At 65.6% G+C, this 24174-nt stretch overlaps 1 protein-coding gene across 1 annotated transcript in view; it reads right to left on the bottom strand.

The window, feature by feature from the left end:
• TIAM1 (TIAM Rac1 associated GEF 1) overlaps positions 1 to 17480 on the bottom strand; it is a 53995-nt gene extending 36515 nt beyond the window's left edge. The window contains exons 1-2 of the mRNA XM_029082295.2: positions 17419 to 17480; positions 776 to 973 (exon numbers count right to left, since the gene is read on the bottom strand). The gene's annotated coding sequence lies outside the window, so the exon portion shown is untranslated. The remainder of the gene's footprint in view (positions 1 to 775; positions 974 to 17418) is intronic.
• Positions 17481 to 24174: the final 6694 nt, after the last annotated feature.

Here is a 24174-nt window from a genome sequence, read left to right on the forward strand (position 1 = left end):
CTGGACAGGGAGGGTCCCGTGGGTAGCGCCGGGTCCCCTCTCTAACGGGGGCCCGAGTGGCACGTGCACCGACCGACCCTCCCAGGTCGGGGAGAAGCCGGAGGAGGCCCAGAATCGGGTTTTCGGAGCTCCCCCTTCCTGCCCCGCCCCCGCTCTCACCCCCCCAATCTGCCCCCCCAGCAAGCCGTCTGAATTCAGTCTCCCCGGAGCTTCCTCCTCCTCGCCCGTAAAACGGGGGATCCGCCCTCCACCCGCCGCGGAGACCCACCGTCCTCACGCGGTGACCACACTCGGGAGAAGAGCCCGACGGGCCCCTCCAGCCGGGAGGAAGGGAGCGAAGCTGGCTTCCCCCGCTAACCGGGCCAGGGGGCGGAGCGGCACCGGCCACCGGGCGGGCAGCCAGGGGGAGAATTAGACGCGGTGGGAGGCGAGGCTGCACACCCGTTCTTCCCGGGACTAAGATTAACCGGGCTTGGGGCCGGCACTCCGGGCCCCGCCCCCCCACCCACCGCCCTAGGCAACCCGGGGGTGAGCCCGAAAGCCCCCGTCTTCTCTGCTCCGGGAGGTGTTCCGGCCGGGGACTCCTACCCCGGGGCGACTCGGTTTCCCCGCAGCCGGGAGAAGACCGGTGCCGGCCGCCGCCCCACCCCTCACCTTCCCGCGGCTCCTCCCCGCCCCGCCCCGGCCCACCGGGCACCACCGGCCGGGACGGGGACGTCGGGGAGCGACCGAGCGCCCCGCGGTCCCCCCCGGGACCACCCGCCGGGACGAGTACCTCAGGGAGCGGCCGAGGACCCCGCAGCCCCCGGCCCCCGGAGGACCGTGGCATTTAGAGGCGGGAGGCCGTCGCCGCCACCGCCGTCGGCACCACCAGAGTCCCCGTGACGTGCCCAGGGATCGCGGGCCGGGTCAGCTCCGGTCTCTCCCAACGTCTCCGTGAGGTCCCGCCGGCCCGGCTCCGTGGCACGAATCCCTGTGAGAACAGGAGAGCGGGGATCAGGGTGGGGCGGGAAAGAGGTCCCCTGCTGCCCGTGCCCAGCCAAGCCCCCACCGCCACCCGCTGCCCCCGAAGAGCGAGGGAGCGCCCGAGGAGCACGGCGAGGCAGCTGGGGTCAGGGCTCCCCAGGCTCGCGAGACCCCCGCTACGGGTCCTGCCCCCTTCCCGGCCCCCTAACCCGAGGGCGCCCTAGAGAGGGACGGGCCGGGGGCGGGGACGGGTCTTCCCCTCGCCCTCGGACCACCCCCTCCGGCGCTCAGCTCCCGCCCCACGCCGGGCCCGGGCGAGACTGGCGGGGCGGGAGCGGCCGGGACGAGCGAACCGAATCGCCAACGTCGACGTGGAGTGGGGATGACCGGAAAGGGCCGGGGCCGGGATCTGGGGCCGGAGCCTCCTCGTCCCCTCCCGGAACGCCTCTGGTCTCGGGGACGCCGTCCCCGAAACCGCCCCGGAGCACGCGGAGCCGGTCGGGAGCCCGAGGGAGGCCGCCGTCGGGAACATTCGGGATTAGCCGCTCGTTATTTTTAACAATCCACCGAACGGCACCGGGGAAGCGTGTCCCCCCTCCCCCCGGCGGGCCGCGGCGGGCCGGCGGCGCGGTGACTCACGTTCCCGGGGAACGAGGTTGGGGGGGGGGGGGGGGGGACCCGGCGACTCCGTCTCCCCCCGACCCCGTCGCGTCCCCGCCTCCCCGCGTCACCCCCACGGCCCCCTCTCGACGCCACTCTCCAAAATGTGTCGAGCGGGACCCCCTCCCTCGCTTGCCGTTTCTATGGGAATGGAGGGGACCGTGTACTCCCGGCACCGGGGAGAGGAAAGGACTCTGTGTGCCCGGCTCCCCGCCGAGGACGGGGTTCTGAGTGCCTGCCGTTATGGCGAGGACGAGGCTGCGCGCCCGCCACCGGGGCAGGAACGAGGCTGTGCCCGCCACCGGGGCGAGGGCGGGGTCGCACCCGCCACCGGGGTGAGGACGGGGCGGCCTGTGCCCGCCACAAAAGCCCCCCTACCCGTTTCAGGAGGTTCGGATCCTTCGCCGACTTCACGCCCACAGCGGCTATGCCCACACGCCCGGCTCGGAGAGAGGCCCCGGACCATCGGTGCCGGGAAAAGGGGACCCCGTGGGGGACGGAAGGCCCTTCCCCCGCCAGCCGCTCCGTGGGACGACCCCCACGGCCCCGAGTTCCGCCGCGCCCACGCCCGGCCCCGCCACCGGCGGCGTCGGGCCCGGCACGGGCAGCCGGGCGGGGGGGGGGGTCACGCGGTTCACCGGCAGCGGCGGCGCTGAGGCTGGATCTCGGGGTCCTCCCCACCCCAGGTTTCCGGTCTGCCCCGAGCACTCGGGACCGCTCCCTCCTCCTCCCCGGGGCCCCGCGGCCCCACCCGCCTCGCCCGTCGCCATTCCGGTCCGACCCGTCGGAGCGCCTGGGGTTCACACGCCGGCCGATCGCCGCCCCGGCTCCCACCGGGACGGGCTCCCGGCCGGCGGCGGGGCCGAGAACGGGCCGGCCGGCCCCGTGGCCGCTCGGGGCCCGCGTGCGACCGGAGAGGGACGGGGGAGAGGCCACGGAGTGGCCAGGGGAAGAACCGCCGGGGCGGGCGTGGAGTCCGGGCGGAAACATCCCGCGCCGTCTGTGCCGAGGTGCGGGGACGGGATAGCCGTCCGACCCCCGGCGGCCCCCGACCCGACCCCTCTAGCCACGCCCGGGGGCACGTTCACTCGGCGGGGACTCCGCCCGCCACGGCACCGGCGGCGGGCGGCACCCCCGGCTCGGCACGGCTGGCTCCTCGGAGCCCGGCGACGGGTGGGCGTCATCGATGGCTCAATCCTCCCACTTGCGTGACTAACGTTCCCACCTGGGAAGGCTGCTTCCCGCCCTCCCGCCCCCGCCGCCCGGCACATCCGGAGCCCTCGTCGACTCCCTCCGTGGGCCCCTCGGCACGCCCGACGCAGCACCCCGGCCCCAGTCAGGGCCGGCCCGGTCAGAGAGTCGTATACATCAAGCCCTTACGGTGCGCAGAGCACCGTACTAAGCACCGGGGAGAGTCCGACAGAACGATAAACGGACACATTCCCCGACCGCGACGAGCTCACGGTCTAAAGGGGGAAACGCTCTGAACCCCCTAACACGTCGTCCCTCTAAAGCCAACCTGCTCGCCGTACCTCCCTCTCACCTCTCTCGGGCCTGGAACCCCCTCCCCCTAAATATCCGACGGACCGCCGCTCTCCCCACCTTCGAAGCCCTCCTAAACTTACATCCCCTCCGAGAGACCTTCCCCGACTAAGCCCTTATGTCTCCTGCCAGCTCTCCATTAGGCATCCTCCACGCACGCGGATCGACAGCCCATCGGCGGTACGTACTGAGCGACTGTGTACGGAGCACCCTATTAAGCGCTCGGGAGACTACGACAGGGTCGGTAGAAGGAGCGTGGCTCGGTGGAAGGAGCACGGGCTTGGGAGTCAGAGGTCGTGGGTTCGAATCCCGGCCCCGCCGCCTGTCGGCTGTCAGAAGGTGACCTTCTGACTCGCGGGCCCACGCTCTATCCTCTCCGCCGTGCTGCTTCTCTACTTAATTAGTGTGGGATTTAAATGGGAAGGAGATTGAAACCGTAAACTCCTCAGGGGCAAGGATCGTGCCTTCCAACGCTTACTGCACCGTTCCTTTATTTCCGCTGTATTATTTCCGTATCAGCTTCGAAGCACTCGGCCCCCCTCCCCTTCCCTTACCTTGCTGATCTCTTACAATAACCCGGCCCGCACGCCTCACTCCTCTGAACGCCGACCTACTCACCGTACCTCCATCTCACCACCGTTCCTTTCCCCGATCCCTCCCGCTGGCCTGGAACTCCCTCCCCGTCCGTGTAGAACCGATCGCCACCTTCCCCACCTTCAAAGCCTTTTTTAAAATCCCCCCCACTCAGTAAAGTGCTCTGCTCACAGTAAGTATTCAAGAAATACCCATAATGGATTGGCCGATGATGATGATAACCACGCGCACCGTGTGCCGAGCCTTGTTCTAAGCACCGGGGTAATAATAACAGCGGTGGTATCCGTTAAGCGCTTACTATGTACGAAGCACTGTTCTAAGCGCCGGGGGTAGACAAGGCGATCGGGTCGTCCCACGTGGGGCTCACGGTTTTTTAATCGCCATTTTACAGATGAGGCCGCTGAGGCACGGAGAAGTTTAGCGACCCGCCCAAAGTCACCCAGCTGGCAAGCGGCGGTGCCGGGATTCGAATCCATGACCTCCGGCTTCCAAGCCCGGGCCCTTTCCACTGAGCCACGCGGCTGCTCTGAGACCCGAGGCGATCGGGTCGTCCCATATGGGACTCACCGTCTTAATCCTCATTTTACCGATGAGGTAACTGAGGCCCAGAGGAGTGGCTTACCCGGGGTCAGCCAGCAGACAAGCGGCGGAGCCGGGATTAGAACCCACGGCCTCCGACTCCCGATCCGTGCTCTTCCCACTGTGCCACGCCGCTTCTCAATCGATCGATCGATTGGGAGGAGCGTTGGCTGGTCTGTGCCGGGTGTGTGGAGAGGGAGGAAGGGATAGAGGTGGGGGTGGGGAGTGGGCGGGGGGCAGCGCCGACCGGGTCGCGGTGCCACGGCAGGGTCCGCGCTCTGCCCGAGTCACTCCAGCCACCGACGGTCCCTACCCTGAAAAGGCCTTCCCGGGCACTCAGCCATCGACCGATCAATCGGCGGCACTCTGGGAGCGCTCACCCTGCGCAGAGCACTGTACCGTGCCCTTGGGAGGGTACGATACAGATGACCTCGGTCGGTCAGTCCCATTTAGCCAACGCTTACTGTCTTACTGGAGAAGCGGCGCGGCTCGGTGGAAAGAGCACGGGCTTTGGAGTCGGGGCTCATGAGTTCGAATCCCGGCTCCGCCGCCTGTCGGCCGTGTGACTGTGGGGAAGTCACTTCACTTCTCTGTGCCTCAGTTCCCTCATCTGTAAAAATGGGGATGAAGACCGTGAGCCCCACGTGGGACGACCCGATTCCCCCGTGTCTACCCCAGCGCTTAGAACAGTGCTCGCGGCACATGGTGAGCGCTTAACAGATACCAACGTTATTATTATTATTATTATTATTATTCTAGAGAAGCAGCGTGGCTCAGTGGAAAGAGCCCGGGCTTGGGAGTCAGGGGTCATAATAATAATAATAATGTTGGTATCTGTTAAGCGCTCACTAGGTGCCGAGCACCGTTCTAAGCGCTGGGGTAGACGCGGGGGAATCGGGTCGTCCCACGTGGGGCTCACGGTCTTTAATCCCCATTTAACGGATGAGGTCACTGAGGCGCCGAGAAGTGAAGTGACTCGCCCACAGTCCCACGGCTGACAAGTGGCCGAGCCGGGATTCGAACCCATGACCTCTGACTCCAAAGCCCGTGCTCTTTCCACTGAGCCGCGCTGCTTCTCCCGCCTCTGCCACTTGTCAGCTGTGGGACTGTGGGCGAGTCACTTCACTGCTCTGTGCCTCAGTGACCTCATCTGGAAAATGGCGATTAAGACCGTGAGCCCCACGTGGGACGACCCGATTCCCCCGTGTCTCCCCCAGCGCTTACAACGGTGCTCTGCACCTAGTAAGCGCTTAACAGATACCAACATTATTATTATTATTATTACCCCAGCGCTTACAACGGTGCTCTGCACCTAGTAAGCGCTTAACAGATACCAACATTATTATTATTATTATTACCCCAGCGCTGAGAACGGTGCTCTGCACCTAGTAAGCGCTTAACAGATACCAACATTATTATTATTACCCCAGCGCTGAGAACGGTGCTCTGCACCTAGTAAGCGCTTAACAGATACCAACATTATTAAGTCACTTCACCTCTCTGTGCCTCGGTGACCCCATCTGGAAAATGGGGATTAAGACCGGGGGGGGGGGCCTCACGTGGGACGACCTGATGACCCTGTAAATCTCCCCCAGCGCTTAGAACGGTGCTCTGCACCTAGTAAGCGCTTAACAGATACCAACATTATTATTCTAAGCACTTGAGGGAGTACAGTGCAAGAGAGTCGGAAGACACATTCCCCGCCCACAAGACGCCTGCGATCTAGAGCGGGGGAGGCAGAGGTTAACGTAAATAAAACACGTTAGGAATATGTACGTAAGCGCTGTGGGGCCGAGGGCGGAGTGCTTAAAAAGCACAGGTCCAAGGGCACAGGCGACAGAGAACGGGGAGGGAGAAGGGGAAATCGGGGTTTGGTCGGGGAAGGCCTCTTGAAAGAGACGACGATAACAATAATAATAATAATGTCGGTATCTGTTAAGCGCTCGCTAGGTGCCGAGCACCGTTCTAAGCGCTGGGGTAGACACGGGGGAAGCAGGTTGTCCCACGTGGGGCTCACGGTCTTCATCCCCATTTTACAGATGAGGGAACTGAGGCACAGAGAATTCATTCAATAGTATTTATTGAGCGCTTACCATGTGCAGAGCACCGTACTAAGCGCTTGGACTGAACGAGTGGGCAACAGATAGGGACGGTCCCCGCCGTCTGACGGGCTTACGGTCTGATCGAGACTTCAGAGAAGTGAAGTGACTCGCCCACAGTCACACAGCCGACAAGCGGCGGAGCCGGGGTTCGAACCCACGACCTCTGACGCCAAAGGCCGCGCTCTTTCCACCGAGCCACGCTGCTTCTCTGACGATGATGGGATTTACTAAGCGCTTACTGTGCGCCCAAGCACCGTTCTAAGCCCCGGGAAAATACAAGGTAATCAGGTTGTCCCACGTGGAGCTCGCAGTCTTAATCCCCGTTTTACACGCGAGGTAACTGAGGCGCAGAGAAGTGAAGCGGCTTGCCCAAGGTCACGCAGCAGACAAGCGGCGGAGCCGGGATCAGAACCCGCGTCCTCTGACTCCTAAACCCGTGCTCTTTCCATTAGGCCATGGAGATGTGATGTTAGTAAGATGGGGGGGGGGGGGGGGCGGGACGGGGAGTGGTGGTCTGTCATTATATAGAGAAGCAGCGTGGCTCAGCGGAAAGGGCCCGGGCTTGGGAGTCCGAGGTCATGGGTTCGAATCCCGGCTCCGCCGCTTCTCAACTGTGAGACTTCGGGCCAGTCACATCAGTTCTCTGTGCCTCAGTTCCCTCATCTGGAAAATGGGGATTAGCTGTGAGCCTCCCGTGGGCCAACCTGATGACCCTGTATCTACCCCGGCGCTTAGAACGGTGCCCCGCACATAGTAAGTGCTTAACAGATACCAACATTATTATTATTATTATTATTATTATAGGAAGGGGACGGGGTTCAGATTAAAGGGAGGATGTGGGTAAGGGATCAAGGGCGAGAGACAGCACGGGGTGCGGGGTGAAGGGCAGACCGCCAGTACGAGCATCGACTCTTCCAACGCGGGATCTCGGCCCCGGCCTCGCCCACCGAGACGCCGCCCGTCGGGCTCGATCGGAGCCTCCACCGCGTGCACGGCTACGCGAGGGGGGCGTGGGTGCGAGCCCCTCCCGCACGGAGAGGTGGCGTCGCTTAGTAGAGGGAGCCTGGGAGGGCCCGGGAGTCAGAAGGACCTGGGTGCTATTCCCAGCTCCTCCACATATGGGCAAGTCACTTAACTTCTCTGTGCCTCGGTTACCTCATCTGTAAAATGGGGATAAGAGCCTAAACCCCAGGTGGGACCAGGACTCTGTCCAACCCGATTAACTTCCATTTGCCTCAGCGTCTAAAACGGTGCTTGGCACATAGTAAGCATTTAACAAGTACCGCTATTATTATTACCTGCGCTGGTGCGCCCGGCCCGACCTGATCATCCTGAACAATAATAATGATAACGTCGGCATTTGGTAAGCGCTTACTATGTGCAGGGCACTGTTCTGAGCACTAGGGTAGATACGGGGTAATCAGGTTGTCTCACGTGGGGCTCGCGGTCTTCATCCCCATTTTACAGATGAGGTCACTGAGGCCCAGAGAAGTGACGTGACTTGCCCACAGTCACAGAGCTGACGGGCGGCGGAGCCGGGATTCGAGCCCACGACCTCTGACTCCCAAGGCCGGGCTCGTTCCACCGAGCCACGCCAACCCGGCCTTTCGCACAGTGCTAGGCAGTGTTGGAGAAGAACCGGCGGAGAGGCCGGTGGAAAGAGGCAGAGGACCCCAACGTCTGTCACACCGTTATGTCGACCTCTCCCGAGCGCTTAACACACTGCTCTTCACACGGTAAATGTTCAGTAAAGGTGATCGACTGCCTGAACCGCGTCCTCGACCCGGCCGTGCCGCTTGCCTGCCGGGTGACCTCGGGCACGTCGCTTAACTTCTCTGCCCCTCAGTTTCCTCATCCGTAAAATGGGGGTGAAATATAACCATCATCATCATCACGGTGCTATTTGTTAAGCGCTTACTACGTGCAGAGCGCTGTTCTAAGCGTTGGGGGATACAGGGTGATCCGGTCGTCACGGTTCTGACCCCCATTTTACAGAGGAGGTAACCGAGGCGCAGAGAAGTTAAGCGACCTGCCCCGGGCCACGGGGCCGGCAAGCGGCGGAGCCGGGATCAGAACCCACGGCCGCCGACTCCCAAGCCCGGGCTCTTTCCACTGAGCCACGAGATATCTACCCTCCCTCCCCCTCAGGCTGCGGCCCCCGTGGGACGGGGACTGAGCCCGACCCGGTTATCTCCAATCTACTCCGCCGCTTGATACAGTGCCTGGGTACCTCGTGAGTACTTGATAAATTTCACAATTACGACGGTTATCGCTGGCACAGTCCTTAACTGATACAATCATTATCATCATTACACAAGTGCGCGCACGTTATCGCAAGCGAGGGTATGTGGCGGAGGAGCAGGTCGGCTCCCGGAACTGTGCTTTCCCGGTCAGGTTGTAACTGAGAAGCCCCCGGCCTGACGCCGCGCCGCCTCCGGCCCGAGCCCCGACAGGAGGGCCACCGAAGTCATCGCTGCTCCTGCTGCCGCTCGACTCTATCCGGGTCACACGAAGCAGACCTCGGGACGCCCCGGCCTTGGACAGACCAGGAACGCCGCAAGGGCCCCTACCGGCCCTTAAGATCACCACCGGGTCCCCCGGAAACGCCACCCGGTCCCTCCCGGAAACACCGCTAGCCTTGGCAACACCACCCCGTCCCCGCAGGAAGCCACGCTGCCCCCCCCCCCCAAAAAACCACCGGGCCTCAGGAACACCACGAGAGCACCCGGAAACACCAGCAGGTCCCCCGGACATACAACCGGGTGCACCCCGATAATGATAATGACGACGTTGGCGTTCGTTAAGCGCTTACTAGGTGCAGAGCGCCGTTCTAAGCGCTGGGGGAGACCCAAGGGAATCAGGTTGTCCCACGTGGGGCTCACGGTCTCAATCCCCATTTTACAGATGAGGTAACTGAGGCCCAGAGATGTGAAGCGACTCGCCCACGGTCACACAGCTGCCAAGGGGCAGAGCCGGCATTCGAACCCATGACTTCCGACTCCCGAGCCCGGGCTCTTTCCACCGAGCCGCGCTGCTTCTCAGGAACACCACGAGAGCACCCGGAAACACCAGCAGGTCCCCCGGATATACCACCGGGTGCGCCCCGATAACACCACTGGCCTCGGGAACACCACCGGGTCCCTCCCAGGAACAAAAACGACCTCGGGAACACGACAGGGTTCAGTTCTGGAAAGACCACCAGGTCCCTCCCGGAAATATCACCGGGTCCATCTTGGAAACACTGCAGACTTGGGGAACACCACGGGGTCCCTTTCGGAAACCACGCCGGCCTTTCTCGAAAACACCCCCGAGCCTCGGCAACACCACCGGAAACACCGGCGGCCTTGGGAAATCCACCGGGTCCCCTCGGAACCGCCGAGGAGCGGCGGCAAGTCCACCTCCCGGGGGGGGAAAGGACACCTCCGGCCCGGGGTCCGGTCCCCGGGTGCCCGGAGATCCCGTTCGCCGAGACACCGGGCGGCGGCCCCGGCCCGGCCGCCGGCCCCGGAAGGCGGCGGGGCCCCGTGAGGGGGAGAGGCGGCCGCCGGCGGCCGGAGTTGGGGGCTTGGGAGGGGGGGAGAGAGGGAGAAAGGAAGGGAGGAGAGGAGGAGCGGAAAGAGGGAGGAAGGAAAAGAGGGAAGGGGGAGAGAAGGGAGGGAAGGAAGGCGGCCGCTCGGCACGTCCGGGTGGCTCCGGGCGGCGCTGGGCGCTTGGGCTCCGGCCCGGGAAGCCCGTGTGGCAACCGCTAGGGAGAGTCGTCGTGACGCCCTTCAAGCGGACACGCACACTCACCCACGCCCCCACACTGGCACCCGGGCACACCTAGAAATGTACGTATACATACACACGCGTACTCTCTCAGAGACACCCACATTCACGGGTACGCACACGTACGCACGCGTACTCCCCCTCTCCGCGTCTCTCTTCCACGCCCACTCAGTCCCTCGTCGACGCCCCTCCCGGAGCTGCGATGCTGGAAGCGCCCAGGCCGGGGAACCTCCGTGCCAGATGCCGTTGCTCTTCCCCCGGAACCCCCCGCCTCCGCTCTGACCCAGGGATCTCTCCAGCTCGGCGTAGAGACGGCCCCTCCACCCTGCCCTAGAGACCTCCCCTCTCCTCTGCCCCAGAGACCCCCTTCCGCTCCAGAGACACCCCCCCCCCCCCGCCACCTCCCACTCCGCCCGAGACGGTCCCCTCTGGCCCGCCCCGGTAGCCGCGCGGAGCCTGCACGAGTCTTCGGACCCGGGGCCACGGGGAGAGTGATCCCGGGCTTTGTCTGCCGCTCTGTCGGCACCCCTTCGCCATCCTCCCCCCGACCCCGAACAAAAAACGTGCGCGGTGGGGTCGGCCCGCGCCCTCGACCCCCACCCAAATCACTATCCGGACCGGCTGCCGACCGTCCCCGCGCCCTCCCCGGGGGAGAAGGAGCTCTCGATTTTCCCAAGCAGATTTCCGAGCATTCCGGGCCCGTGGCAGCGAATCTGTTTCCCCAGAGATGCTCCCCAGACCGGCTGGGGTTCCCGCCGCCTCCCTCGCTTTTGCACTCTCCTCCGGATCGCATCATCCGATATCCCGCGTTACCCGTCGCTCCGTGTCCTAGTAATAATGACGACGACGACGACGACGATGATGGTATCTGTTGAGTGCTGACACCGTTCTAAGCCCTGGGATAGATGGAAGCTCATCGGGTTGGACAGAGTCCCTTGTCCCACGTGAAGCTCACGGTCTTAATCACGGTCGCGGAGGCACAGAGAAGCTAATGACTCTCCCAAGGTCACACGGCAGACGAGCGGTGGCCCGTTCTCCATCCGCTAGGCCACGCTGTTTCCCTATCCACGGCACAGTGGATAGAGCACAGGCCCGGGGGTCAGAGGTCACGGGTTCAGATCCCGGCCCCGCCACTTGTCTGCCGAGTGACCTTGGGCAAGTGGCTTCACTTCTCTGTGCCTCGGTGACCTTATCCGTAAAACGGGGATCGACACTCCGAGCCCCACACGGGACGCGGTCCAAGCTGATTTGCTTCTCTCGACCCCAGCGGTCAGCACGGTGCCTGGCGCACAGCGAGCACTCAGATGCCGTCGTTATTCCCTCCGCGAGCCGCGCGGGGTTTCGGGTCTAGATTCCAACAGAGGCCGCGCCGGCCCGCAGTCCTTTCCGCGAGGAGCGCTGGGCCGCGACCCAACCGGACCTCCCGGGGGAGAGGAAACGGCCCGGAGGGTGCATCCCCCAGTGTCCCGCCCATCCCCACTCCTGACCTCACCCGCCCTGCCCACCCCTTCGGAGGCCCGTCCGTCCAGTACCGCGCTCCCACGGCCCCGGCCCCGTGGACTCCTCGCCTCTGGACACCTGCCTCCCGGAGGCCCTCCCCCCTGGGACCCCCCCAGGCCGGCCCGGGAGGGCAAGCTCGGATCGGTCCTCGGCCCCGACCAGGCCACGGCGGGCGGTGCCCCCCGCCGACGGCCTCGAACCGCCCGCCCCCTCCCCAGAAACCACCGGGGCTGCCAAACCCCGAGTCACCATCTGCTCCCGCCTCGCGGGGCTGCTGCCGGCGGCCGCTGCGAGGCCGTGGGCGGCGGCGGGGAGCGGGCGGTGGGCGGAGACGGCGGAGACGGCGGAACAGCCTGTGTTTTGGAGGCTCGATGCGCTCGCATCAGAATGCCGCACCGCGAAACCAAACAATTCCAAGAAACGGGTCGCCCCCGCCATCGCCACCTTCGTGTTAAATGAAAAGCTTTTCCACAAAGAAACAATCAAGGGCCGATCCGCATCACACACGAGCACCCACGTCCGGTGCTCGGTTATCCGCGCCCAGGGCAGGTGCGCAGTTATTCCCCCCGGGGCTCAGCTCCCCGTGATCCCCACAGGCTCGGAGCCCCGTTATCCCCCGGCACCACACTAGGTTACTCCCCCCCAGGACCCCCGCTCGGCTGTCCCCCCGACATCGGGGCTCGGTTCGCCCTGGCCCGGCACTCAGTTATCCCTCCGGGACCGGCACCCGGTTATCCGCGCCCAGACCCGGCACCCCATTATCCCCCCGAGACCGATGCTCGGCTACTGCCCCGGTGTCAGCAGTCGGTTATCCCCCCCAAAGCCTGAATCTCGGTTGCCCCCTCCAGGACCGGCGCTCAGTTATTCCCCCGGGGCCCGGCTCCCAGTTATCCCTCCACACCTGGGTTAGCCGCGCCCGGGGCTGGCACCCGATTATCCACCTCCAGGCCCGGTACCGGTCACCCCCCCCCCCCGGGGCCGGCCCTGATCCAACCCCCCAAGGCCGGCACTCGGCTGTTCCCTCGAGCCCAGTACTCAGTCACCCCCCTAGGATCAAACCCGTTTATCAGCTTCCGGGCCCGGCGCTCAGTTACCCGCGGCCAGGACCGACACTTGGCTACGTCCCCGGGCCCGGAGCTCGGTGGTCCCCTCGGGACCGTCGCCCGTTCATCCCCCCCAGACCGACGCTCGGGTATCCCTCCGGACCCGGTGCTCGGGATGACACCCGGTTAATGCCCCAGGCCCGGTACCCAGTCTTCCCCCGGGTCTGGGAGTTTGGCTATCCTGCCCAGCCCAGCACTCGGCTATCTGGCACTCAGTTGTCCCCCCAGGCTCAGCTCCAGGTCAGCCCCAGGCCCGGCGCTCGGCTATCCCCCCCGGCGCGGTGCTCGCCTATCCCCCCGAGGCTGGCACTCACTCGTCCCGCCCCAATCCCGGTGCTCAGTTATCTGTCCGAGCCTGGCACTCGGTTAACTCCCAAGGATCAGTGCTCAGTTATCCCCGCGAAGCCAGAACTCATTCCCTCAAGGTCAGCGCTCAGTTACCCCTCCGAGGCCGGGGCTCGGTTATCCCCACCAGGCCCCGTACGCGGTTCATTTCCCCGGCCCGGGAAAGGCACGGCCCCCATTAAGACTTTTTTTTAACGGTAACTGTCGAGTGCTCATTATGTGCCAGGCACCGTACTAAGCGCTGGGGCGGACACAAACTAATCAGGTTGGACGCAGTCCCTGTCCCATAAGGGGAAGCAGCGTGACTCAGTGGAAAGAGCTTGGGAGTCAGAGGTCATGGGTTCGACTCCCGGCTCTGCCACTTGTCAGCTGTGTGACTGTGGGCGAGTTCACTTCACTTCTCTGGGCCTCAGCTACCTCGTCTGTAAAACGGGGATTAACTGTGAGCCTCACTGACCCTCTATCTCCCCCAGCGCTTAGAACAGTGCTCTGCACGTAGGAAGCGCTTAACAAATACCAACATTATTATAAGGGGCTCACAGTCTTAATCCTCATTCTGCGGAGGAGGAAACCGAGGCACGGAGAAGTGAAATGACTCCTCCAAGGTGACCCAGCAGACAAGTGGCGGAGCTGGGATTAGAACGCAGGCCCTTCTGACACCCAGGCCCACGATCTATCCACTAGGTCACGCGGCATTGGAGATCGATAACCCCAGGACAGAAATCAACCAATCAACGGCACTTATTGAGCACTCACTCCGTGTAGATCACTGTACTAAGCCTTTGGGAGGGTACGGTACAACGGAATTAGTGGACATTTTCCCTTCCCATAACGAGCGTACAGTTAAGAGCGGGAGATGGGACATTAAAATAAATAAAAAAGTAATTCACGATACCCAATTTAAAGCAAGGTACCTAAGTACTGTGGGGTTGGGGTGGGGCGAGTATCCCACAGCACTGGTGGGGAGGTGGGGGAAAGGCAGCCCTAGATCACCCAAGCCTCGGAACGGTCACGACCGTGATCTGAGGAGGCCACGGCGCGGCAGCGGATCGGAGGGCGGACAGGCCCGTGCCCAGGTAGGACCGGGAAAGAGGAAGTCGGCCGCCGCCGACCCACAGAGCGGATAATCCGCTCGCGGATAATCCCAGGCGACGCCCCACCCTCTTTGGCTGTCGTTCAATCTTCAACTGCCTCCGGAGCGGACCGGGAATCGAGGGCACCTCGACACCACCGTCCTCCCGAAGGAAATGGTTAAAGGTCACGTGGTCTACAAAGCCAAAGTGAGTTTTTGTTCAGCAAATGAAAGGAGCGGGCCTCGTCTCCTCCTCCCCCCCCCCCGCCCCCCCGAGGGGCTCACGGTCGGCCCCGAAGCCCCTCCCCTCCCCCAGACGTTTCCAGTCTCGTGGCGGACGAGGTCACCTCGCGGATCGTGAATCGGGCCCGTCCCGGCCGTCAGAGCCCGGTGAATCGCCCCACCGTTTCCCCAGCGAGGTCCCGGTGCCGGGGAGCCCCTACTTCTTTCCCCGCTTCCCAACTTCCAGCGTCGGGGTCGGGAGGCCGGGGGTCGGGGGACGGATCCCCGCCCGGCCCTTGACCCAGTCCCCGACTAGACCAGCTCCTCCCTTCCCATCGGCATCGCGACCGGCACCGGAACCGACCGGGGCACCGACCGGAAGCGGGAAAAAGCCGGTGGTAGTTAATAATCCCGTCCCGACGGCTATCCGACACCGCCTCGCAGCGTGCCGACTGGGAAAGGGAAAGGCCGGTGGCAGTAACCTCATCCTCGTGGCTGTTCCACGCCACCACGCGGAACGCCGGCCGGAGGTGGGGAAAGGCCGCGGCTATTAATCTCGCCCTCACCGCCGTTCCACACCCCCAAACCGGAACGAAGGCCTCCAAGCCCCTCTTCGCCAGGAAGGCGGAGCCAACGGGAGACCGGCTCGGACCCAGCTCCGCCGTGGGACCTGAGGCGAGTCGCCTAACCGCTCCGGTCGTTAGTCTCCCCACCTAAACAACGGGGAGAGTCACCCACCCCCTCCAGGGACGCGCCCCGTTCTGGGCCTGCCGTGGCGTCCACTACCGTGCCCCGCGCGGTGCCCGTTCCCGTGCCCCGTGCCCGACGCCGTGTCCCGGGCCGCACCCGATGCCGTGCCCGTGCTCCGCCCTCCGTCGTAGGAGGACTGACGTCCACGATAAACAGATGTTCACTGACCACCCCTGCCTCCTCAACCCCAGCCCTGCCAGCGGCAAAAATACAGGGAGGGCCCTGCCCCACCCCTTGCCCACGCCCCTCCCATGCACCTGAACACGTCTATAGAAGTACGTAAACACACACACACACACACACACACACACACACATCCACACACACTGGCCCGGCACCAATGTTCTCCGCATGCCCTCCCCGTCCCTGGGGCACCTACCCCTCTTTCCACCAGGGATTGCCGCAACCTGAGAGGGAGGGCAGGGGCAGGGGGAGGGAGCAATCTCCGGGCGGAAGGAGGAAGAAGAGAAAGAAGCAGCGGGGAAAGGAAAGGAGGGTGGGGAGGAAGAAGGGGAAGAGGAGAGAGAGAGGAGGAGGAGGAGAGGAAAGAAGAGTGGAGGAGGAGAGAGGAGAGAAGGAGGAAAAGAAGGAAAAAGGGTCAGGGAGGAGGAGGGAGAAAGAAGTAGCGGGGAAAGCAAAGAGGGGTGGGGAGGAAGAAGGGGAAGAGAAAAAGGAGAGGAGGAGAGGAAAGAAAAGAGCAGAAGGAGAGAGGAGAGGAGGAGGAGAGGAAAGAAAAGGGGACAGGGAGGAAGAGGGAAGCAGAGGGGAAGGGAAAGAAGGGTGGGGAGGAAAGGGGGAAGATTAAAACGAGGGAGAGGAGGAGGAGAGGAAAGAAGAGGGGAGGAGGAGAAGGGGAGGAAAGGAAAGAAAAGGGGACAGGGAGGAGGAGGGAGAAAGAAGCAGAGGGGAAGGGGAAGAAGGGTGGGGAGGAAGAAGGGGAAGAGCAAAAGAAGAGAAAGGAGGAGAGGAAAGAAGAGGGGAGGAGGAGAAAGGAGAAGAGGAGGAAAGGAAAGAAAAGGGGACAGGGAGGAGGGAGAAAAAAGAGAAAGAAGCAGCGGGGAAGAGGAAGAAGGGTGGGGAGGAAGAAGGGGAAGAGTAAAAGAAGAGAGAGGAGGAGGAGGAGGAGGAGGAGGAGGAGGAGGAGGAGGAAGAGGAGGAGGAGGAGAAAGGTGAGAGGGAGGAAAGGAAAGAAAGGGGGACAGGGAGGAGAAGGGAGAAAGAAGAGAAAGAAGCAGCGGGGAAAAGGAAAAAGGGGAAGAGTAAAAGGAGAGAGAGGATGAGGAGAGGACAGAAGAGAGAAGAGGAGGAAAGGAAAGGAGCAGAGGAAAGAGAAGGGGACAGGGAGGAGGAGGAGGGAGAAAGAAGAGAAAGAAGCAGAGGGGAAGAAGGGTGGAGAGGTAGAAGGGGAAGACTAAAAGAAGAGAGAGCAGGAGGAGAGGAGAAGAGGAAAGAGAAGGGGACAGGGAGGAGGAGGAGGGAGAAAGAAGAGAAAGAAGCAGAGGGGAAGAAGGGTGGAGAGGTAGAAGGGGAAGACTAAAAGAAGAGAGAGCAGGAGGAGAGGAGCAGAGGAAAGAGAAGGGGACAGGGAGGAGGAGGAGGGAGAAAGAAGAGAAAGAAGCAGAGGGGAAGAAGGGTGGAGAGGTAGAAGGGGAAGACTAAAAGAAGAGAGAGCAGGAGGAGAGGAGAAGAGGAAAGAGAAGGGGACAGGGAGGAGGAGGAGGGAGAAAGAAGAGAAAGAAGCAGAGGGGAAGAAGGGTGGAGAGGTAGAAGGGGAAGAGTAAAAGAAGAGAGAGCAGGAGGAGAGGAGCAGAGGAAAGAGAAGCGGACAGGGAGGACGAGGAGGGAGAAAGAAGAGGGGGAAAGAGGAGGGGAGGGGGAGCGAGAGGCTGCAAGCGGGCAGCCCCCTGGCCGGGACGGTAGCGGGGGAGGGGGCGGAGCCGGCTCCCTGTCGATCCGTCTCACCTGAGCCCGCCGCGCCCCCACGGGCCGGCCTTCTTGCCCACCCGCGCGGGGCCGGGAAACCGGCCGCCGCCCCCGGCCCCCCCCCCCAACCCCCGCCCCCCGGGCCCGGGATTCCGTTGCGATCCGGAAGGTGTCCGGCGACGCCCGGGCCGGACCGAGGCCGGGGCCCGGCCAAGATCATTTCTAGAAAAGAGAAACGGTCCCCCCCGGATCCCGACCGCCCCCCACCCGACCTCCCCCCCCTTTCCCTTACCGGCAGCGCGGCGCACCGCACAGGACCGCGTCGCGCAGGACCGGCCCGACGACAGGCCGCCGCCGGGCTCCGCCGGGAGGAGGGGGCGGGGAAGGGGAGGGGAGGGGGCGGGGAAGGGGAGGGGAGGGGGCGGGGAAGGGGGAGGGGGCGGGGAAGGGCCGGGGGAGGGGGCCGCTCCCACACACTCCCTCCCGACCCTCGGGGTAGCGGCCTCCCGCGCTTTTCCGGGGGAGGCCCCGGGCCCAGAGCCGAGGGGACGGGGGAATAACGATAATCATCATCATCGCGATGAAGTCGGTATTTGTAATAATGGTGGTATCGGTTAAGCGCTTACTACGTGCCGGGCACCGTTCTAAGCGATCTAAGGGGATCCAAGCCGATCGGACTGTCCCACGTGGGGCTCGCAGTTTCCATTCCCATTTTAATAATAATAATAACGTCGGTATTCGTTAAGCGCCTACTAGGTGCCGAGCGCCGTTCTAAGCGCCGGGGGTGGGGGGGGATACGGGGTAACGAGGTCGGCCCACTTGGGGCTCACGCACTCTTAATCCCCGTTTTCCGGATGAGGGAACGGAGGCGCGGAGAAGCGAAGCGACTCGCCCACGGTCACCCGGCCGACGAGCGCCGGGGCCGGGAGTCGGACCCGTGGCCTCCGACTCCGAAGCCCAGGCTCTTTCCGCCCAGCCACGCCGCTTCTCCGGATGAGGGAACCCAGAGGCCCGGGGAAGGTGGAGTGACCGGCCCACGGTCACACGGCTGCCGGGTGGCGGGGGCGGGGGGCGAACCCGTCACCCCCGACTCCCGAGCCCGGGCTCTCTCCACTGGGCCGCGCTGCTGAAGCGCTTACTCCGTGCGGAGCGCCGTTCTACCCGCCGGGGTGGATACGGGGTCATCGGGTCGTCCCGCGTGAGGCTCGAGGCCTTCATCCCCGTTTTAATAATGATGACGATAACCATGTCGGCACCCGTTAAGGCGCTTACTATGCGCGGGGCGCCGTTCTGAGCGCCGGGGCGGACACGGGGGAATCGGGTCGTCCCGCGTGGGGCTCGCGCCCTTCATCCCCATTTTACGGACGAGGTAACCGAGGCACGGAGAAGCCAAGTGACTCGCCCACAGGCACGCAACTGACAAGTGGCAGAGCCGGCATTCGAACTCACGACCTCCGACCCCGAAGCCCGCGCCCTCCCCGCTGAGCCGCGCCCGGGGCGCGGAGGGTCGGGGCGGGCCTCCGGCGGAAGGAGTCGGCCTCCCGAATTGACGGGGACCCGGGCGGACCCCGCCCGGGCGACGGCGGCCGGGACGCGGCACGGACGCCCGAGGTCCCCGACGACGGCCGTGGCCGAACGAGGCCCGGGGAACTGGGTGGCGGGGCGGGCCGCGGGGTCGGGGACGGCCGGGCCGAGCGCACCGCCCGTTTCGGGGGGGGGACGGCTGAGACACGGGCGTCTCGCCGTCCTCCTGGATAATAATACTGACGTGGTGGTGTTGAGCGCTTACTGTGTGCCAAGCACCGTCCTGAGCGCTGAGGTCGATGCGAGGCGATCGGGTTGTCCCACGTGGGGCTCCCTGTCGCTGGGAACCCGAATCGGGCGACAGCGTCCAGATCGTCGCTGCGGGGCTACGGGGCCTCCGGCGGGGAAAGGAGCCCCGGAAAACGGGTCACCCGCCCCGCGGCACGGACACGCGAGGTCTCCGACGACGGCCGCGGCGGAACGGGGCCCGTCCCGGGGCCGCGCCCCTAGGCCCGGGCGGTCGCCGCCACGCCGCCGGGCCCGGTCTCTGGCCGCCACCCTCGGCCGCCGGTCCCATCACGCCCCCGGGCCCCGTCGGTCCCCGACGCCCTCGGTCGGCGTCACGCGGCTAGGCCTGGTCCGCGGCACCGGTCCGGCCGCTCGCCGCCGGGCCGCCGGCCCCCGTCGGTCCGGGCCGGTCCGTCGCCGCCACCCTGGGTCAGGACCCCCCCGTAGCCGAACTGACCGTCGCGGCCACCCCGGGAGTCGCGGTCACCGCGATGCCGGACACCGCCCGGCCTGGGGACCCCAAGGCACCGTCTCCAGTGGGGGGGGGGGGGGGGGCCAGCGGCTCGGAGGAGCCGTGCGTAAAATGTCCTCCCACACACCCGCTCCGATGTTCGGGGAGAGGACCGACACCCCCGACTGTCCCCTCTCTACGCCTGCCTCTCCCGATGACCCAGCACGGCTCATCCCACACCCCCGACTCTCCTCTCTCCGTACCTTATTCTCCCAAGTGACCCGGCACCGACCATCCAACGTCCCCGATTCTCCCTCCGACGTGACGACGACGACGACGGTATTTGGCGAGCCGCCTGCTGTGTGCCGAGCACCGTTCCGAGCACTGGGGTAGACGCGAGGGGGTCAGGTCGCCCCGTGTGGCGCTCGCGGTCTTCGTCCCCAATTTACAGATAAGGTGACTGAGGCCCAGAGAAGTCAAGTCGCTCGCCCAAAGCCACAGCTGCTAAGTGGCGGAGCCGGGCTTAGAACACACAACCTCTGACCCCCGAGCCCGCGCTCTTGCCGCTAAGCCACGCTGCTTCTCTACGTCCCCCGACCCTCCCCCGGTGACCCGGCACGGGCCACCCGACGCCCGACCGTCCCTTCTCCGTCTCTCGCTCTCCCCATTGACCCGGCACGGGCCGTCCCACATCTCTACCCCTCTCCCCCGGTGACCGAGCATGAGCCACCCCACACCTTGATTCTCTCCTCTCCATCCGAATCCCTCCCCAGCGACTCCCGCCCGCCGGACCCTCATCCGTGGATCCGTCCGAACCCCTCTGACCCCGCTGGCGGGCGTCCATCAGCCGTGGGGCCCGGCGCCTGCCGACGGACGGGCCGAGGACCCTTTCCGTGAGGGGCGGCCCCCGCCCCCCTACACGCCGCAGCGATTCGAAATTTGGGCTCCGGTCATCCCGGATTGTGGCCGGAAACTCGGGGCCGCGTCGTTTGCGCCTGTCTGCGGCCCTGCGGGTGACCGGGACCGGCTTCTACCCTCGCCTGGACTGAAACAGCTCGGGCTCACCGTGGGGAGGAGCGAAGGGGAGGCGGTCCGACGGAGCAACGCGGGGCAGGCGGGCCGGGACCGGACGGGACGGTGCGGGGCGGGGCCGGGATGGACCCAAGGATTTGGTGCGGGGCGGGGTGGGGCGGGAAAGAGAGGGGCGGGTCTGTGGGAGCGGCGCGGGGCGGGCGGGGGCCGGTGCTCGGCCCGGGCCCTCGCGGGGCGGGCCGGGCCGGGCCGGGGCCCGTCGGAACAGGCCGGCTCCCGGGAACAGGAATTTCCCGGCCGGGATCGGCCCGCGCCAGCTCGTGCGGGGAGAAGACGCACACCCTGCCGGGCGGGAGGGGCCGACCTGGCCCTTGGCCTGGCCCGCCCCACGCAGGCCCCGTCCTGACGGAGCCCGCCAACCCCGCCGTACCGCACTCCCGCAAGCGCTCAGTACGGTGCTCCGCACCCGGCCCGGCCCCGCCACTCGTCCGCTGGGTGACCCCGGGCGGGACGCTTCGCTTCCCCGCGCCTCAGGGACCTCATCCGGAAAATGGGGGTGAAGACCGTGAGCCCCACGTGGGACAACCCGATGACCCGGCAAGCGCTTAGAACGGTGCCTGACGCAGAGCGATGGCTTACCAAATACCAGAATCGGTAAGCCGCGTGGTTTAGTGGTGAGGGCACGGGCCTGGGAGTCAGAAGACGCGGGTTCCGATTCCCGCCCCGCCACTCGTCTGCTGGGTGACCCCGGGCGGGCCGCTTAACTTCTCTGCGCCTCAGTTACCTCATCCGCAGAATGGGGATGAAGACTGAGAGGCCCACGTGGGACAACCAGATGACCTGGTATCTACCCCAGCGCTTAGAACGTAGTAAGCGGATAGTGAGCGCTTAACAGATGCCAGAATTAGGAAGTGCTCAGTGAGTACCACCGACGACGACGGAGCCCTCGGTCCCCTCGGCCGAGGACGGGAGGGGAGGCAGGGTAGGAAGGGGGAGTCGGGAGCGAGACCAATCAGGGCTAGGCCTACTCCAATTTCAGAGCGGGCTTTGCCTCATCTCCCACTCCCCTGACTCGCTCCCTTTGCTCTCCCCCCCGGCCCACCCCACTTAGGTGGATAGAGCTGTCATTTTATTTATATTGATGCCTGTTCATGTGTACTGATGCCTCCAGACTGTGAGCTCGTTGCGGGGCAGGGACTGTCTCTCTTTATTGCTGTATTGTACTTTCCCAAGTGCTCAGTCCAGTGCTCTGCACACAGTAAGCGCTCGCTAGAGACGATGGAATGAATGAGCGAATGAATGAATGAGGCTAGCAGACAGAGAGACAGATCGAGCGACATCCCAGAAACTGCCTTTCCCTCTCCACCCCTTCCCCCGCCCATCCTAGGGAGTCTCCTTTTCACGCCTTCAGTAATCGGGAGGGCGACCGGGGGCGGGGCGGGGGGACACGCTCCTCGCGGGGGGGGGGGGGGGGCTGGGGGGCCCCCCGGGGGAGAAGACGCAGCCTCGAGGGGCACGAGATCTCCGGTTCCCGCGCCCACCCGGTCCCCGTTTCCCCCCGCGGGGCAACCGGGGGCCTGCGGCGGGCCCCGAGTGGCCACGCCGCCCGGCCGGTCCCCGACACAGGCGCCCAGCGCAGCGCAGGAAACATCACCCTCCGTCGCGCTCGGGGTGGGCGGCTCCCCGGTCCCCCGGGGCTTGGGCCGGGGCCCCGGTCAGCGCCCCCAGCCCAGACCTCGCCGCCCGCCCGGGTCCGCGGCCCCGCCTCTTCCTCCGGGGACGAAGACATCGGGACGCCCGGGCCGGACGGGATCCCGGCCCCGCACCCGAGCCGGCGCCAGGCGGCCCAGTGGCTGGAGCCCGCAGCCTGGGAGTCGGAAGGACCTGGGTTCTAATCCCAGCTCCGTCACCTGTCCGCTGTGTGATCTTGGGTGATTTCGCTTCTCCGGGCCTCAGTCACCTCGGCCGTAAAACGGGGATGGAGACCGCGATCCCCTCGTGACACGTGGACCGTAACCGGCCCCATGACCTTAAATCTAACCCCAGTCATCGATCCGATTCACCGAATGCTCACTGTGCGCGGAGCACCGTACTAGGCACTCGGGAGAGTTCAGCACAACAGAGCCGGCAGACGCGTTCCCCGCCCGTATCGAGGTCCCAGTCTAGAGGACGGCTCGCAGTCGGGCTCACGGTGCTTGGTTCGGTCGGTGGCCCGTACTACGAAAAGGGCGGGGAGGACATCCGGGGTCTTGGGCGAGTGCCCCCTGACTGGAAGCGGTCCTCATCGCCAGGCGAGGAGCCCGTGCCCACGGCCAGGACTGGGTTACCCGTGGCCCGGAGACAGGGCCGGTGCCCATCAAGGAGCTCCACATTTAACCCGACCCCCCCGCACGCACGTTCACACCTGGACACGCTAGTTTCACCTTCCTCGCGAGGCAGCCGTCGGCGAGTACGGGGAGAGGAGATGTGATTTTTCCGAGCTCGTGCCCCGGCCCCGGCTGGCGCGGGAAAACAGGCCGCGCCCCGGGGGGCCGCAAAGAGGGCGGAGAAGAGGCCCACGGGCCCGGTCGGCCCCCTGCCCCGTCGGACCCTCAAACCCCGAGATACCGGGAGGAGGCCGCCTCGGGCGGGGGGCCGAGGGGGACAGGCGGGTTTCGGGATCCGCCCTCAGCTCCGCTCTAGGCCCGCTGCTGGAGGACGCGGGGCCGATCGCTCGACCTCTCTGGGCCCCCGTCTCCCGGAGGCACGTTGGACAGGAATTTGTCTGCAAGCTGAATATCTGGCCCACGGGCCGGTCTCGAGCGAGGCCGGCGGGAGACCCTTTCCCGATCGCGATTCCTGTTGGGCAGAGTGGGTCGAGCCTGTAACCGGTGAGAACGGGCCGCTTCCTCCCCCGCGGTTCCGGGCCCGGCCCCGCCCCCGCCCCCGCCCCGCCCGAGGCAGGCCCGTCGGACGGCCCCGACGAAACGTTCCCACGCGGGGGTGGGCCGGGGCCCCGGGTCCGAGATCCGGGTGGCGGGAACCCCGGGAACGGAAGCCCTCGGCTCCCACGCCGAAGGGGCCGGGCCGGGCCCGGACACCGCAGGGCGCGGGCCAGCGCGGAGGGGGGCGTGGGGGGCCCGCGGAGGTGGGCGAGGGGGTGCGGGACAGTTGCCGGGGGGGGGCGAGGAGGAGGAAGGGAGGGCACAGGGTGGCGGGGGACGGGAGGGGTCGCGAGGTGGGCGGCGAAAGGGAGGAAGCGGCCCGCGTCCGTCCCCCAACGGCCGAGCCCAACGCTCGCCCCGCTCCCTTGGGCCGGGCCCCGGGCCGCCGAGTCGAGAAGTGGCGAGGCGAGTCCGGTCCTGCCCGGGCTCAACCGCGAGCGGGTTCTGCCGGGTGGGAGAACCGGCCCGGGGTCCCGGGGCCGCTCCGCCCCAACCCCCGCCCTGCCCGGCCCCGGTCTCCGGGTCTCAGACTCCGGCCCGGCCCCGACCCGATCCCCACCCGACCTGGCTCAGGCGTCCGGGTCTCCGCTGGATGCCCCGCCCCGATCCCCACCCCGCCCCGCAACCCGGCCGGGGCCCATCTCCGAGCGGGCGGCGGGGCTGGTTCGCCGTGGCCGAGGGGGAGGGCGGCGGGGCAGTCGAGCGACCGCCCTCTGGCTCCTCGCCGGAGCTCCGGCCCACCTCCTCAGCACCGCTGGCCACACCTGGGGGGGGCGGTACTTTCAACGGGGCAGCCGTTCGATGGGACGCCCCCTCTTCTTTTGCATTT

Source organism: Ornithorhynchus anatinus, chromosome 17 (genome assembly GCF_004115215.2).
Source record: "Ornithorhynchus anatinus isolate Pmale09 chromosome 17, mOrnAna1.pri.v4, whole genome shotgun sequence".
NCBI classification, from domain to species: Eukaryota; Metazoa; Chordata; class Mammalia; order Monotremata; family Ornithorhynchidae; genus Ornithorhynchus; species Ornithorhynchus anatinus.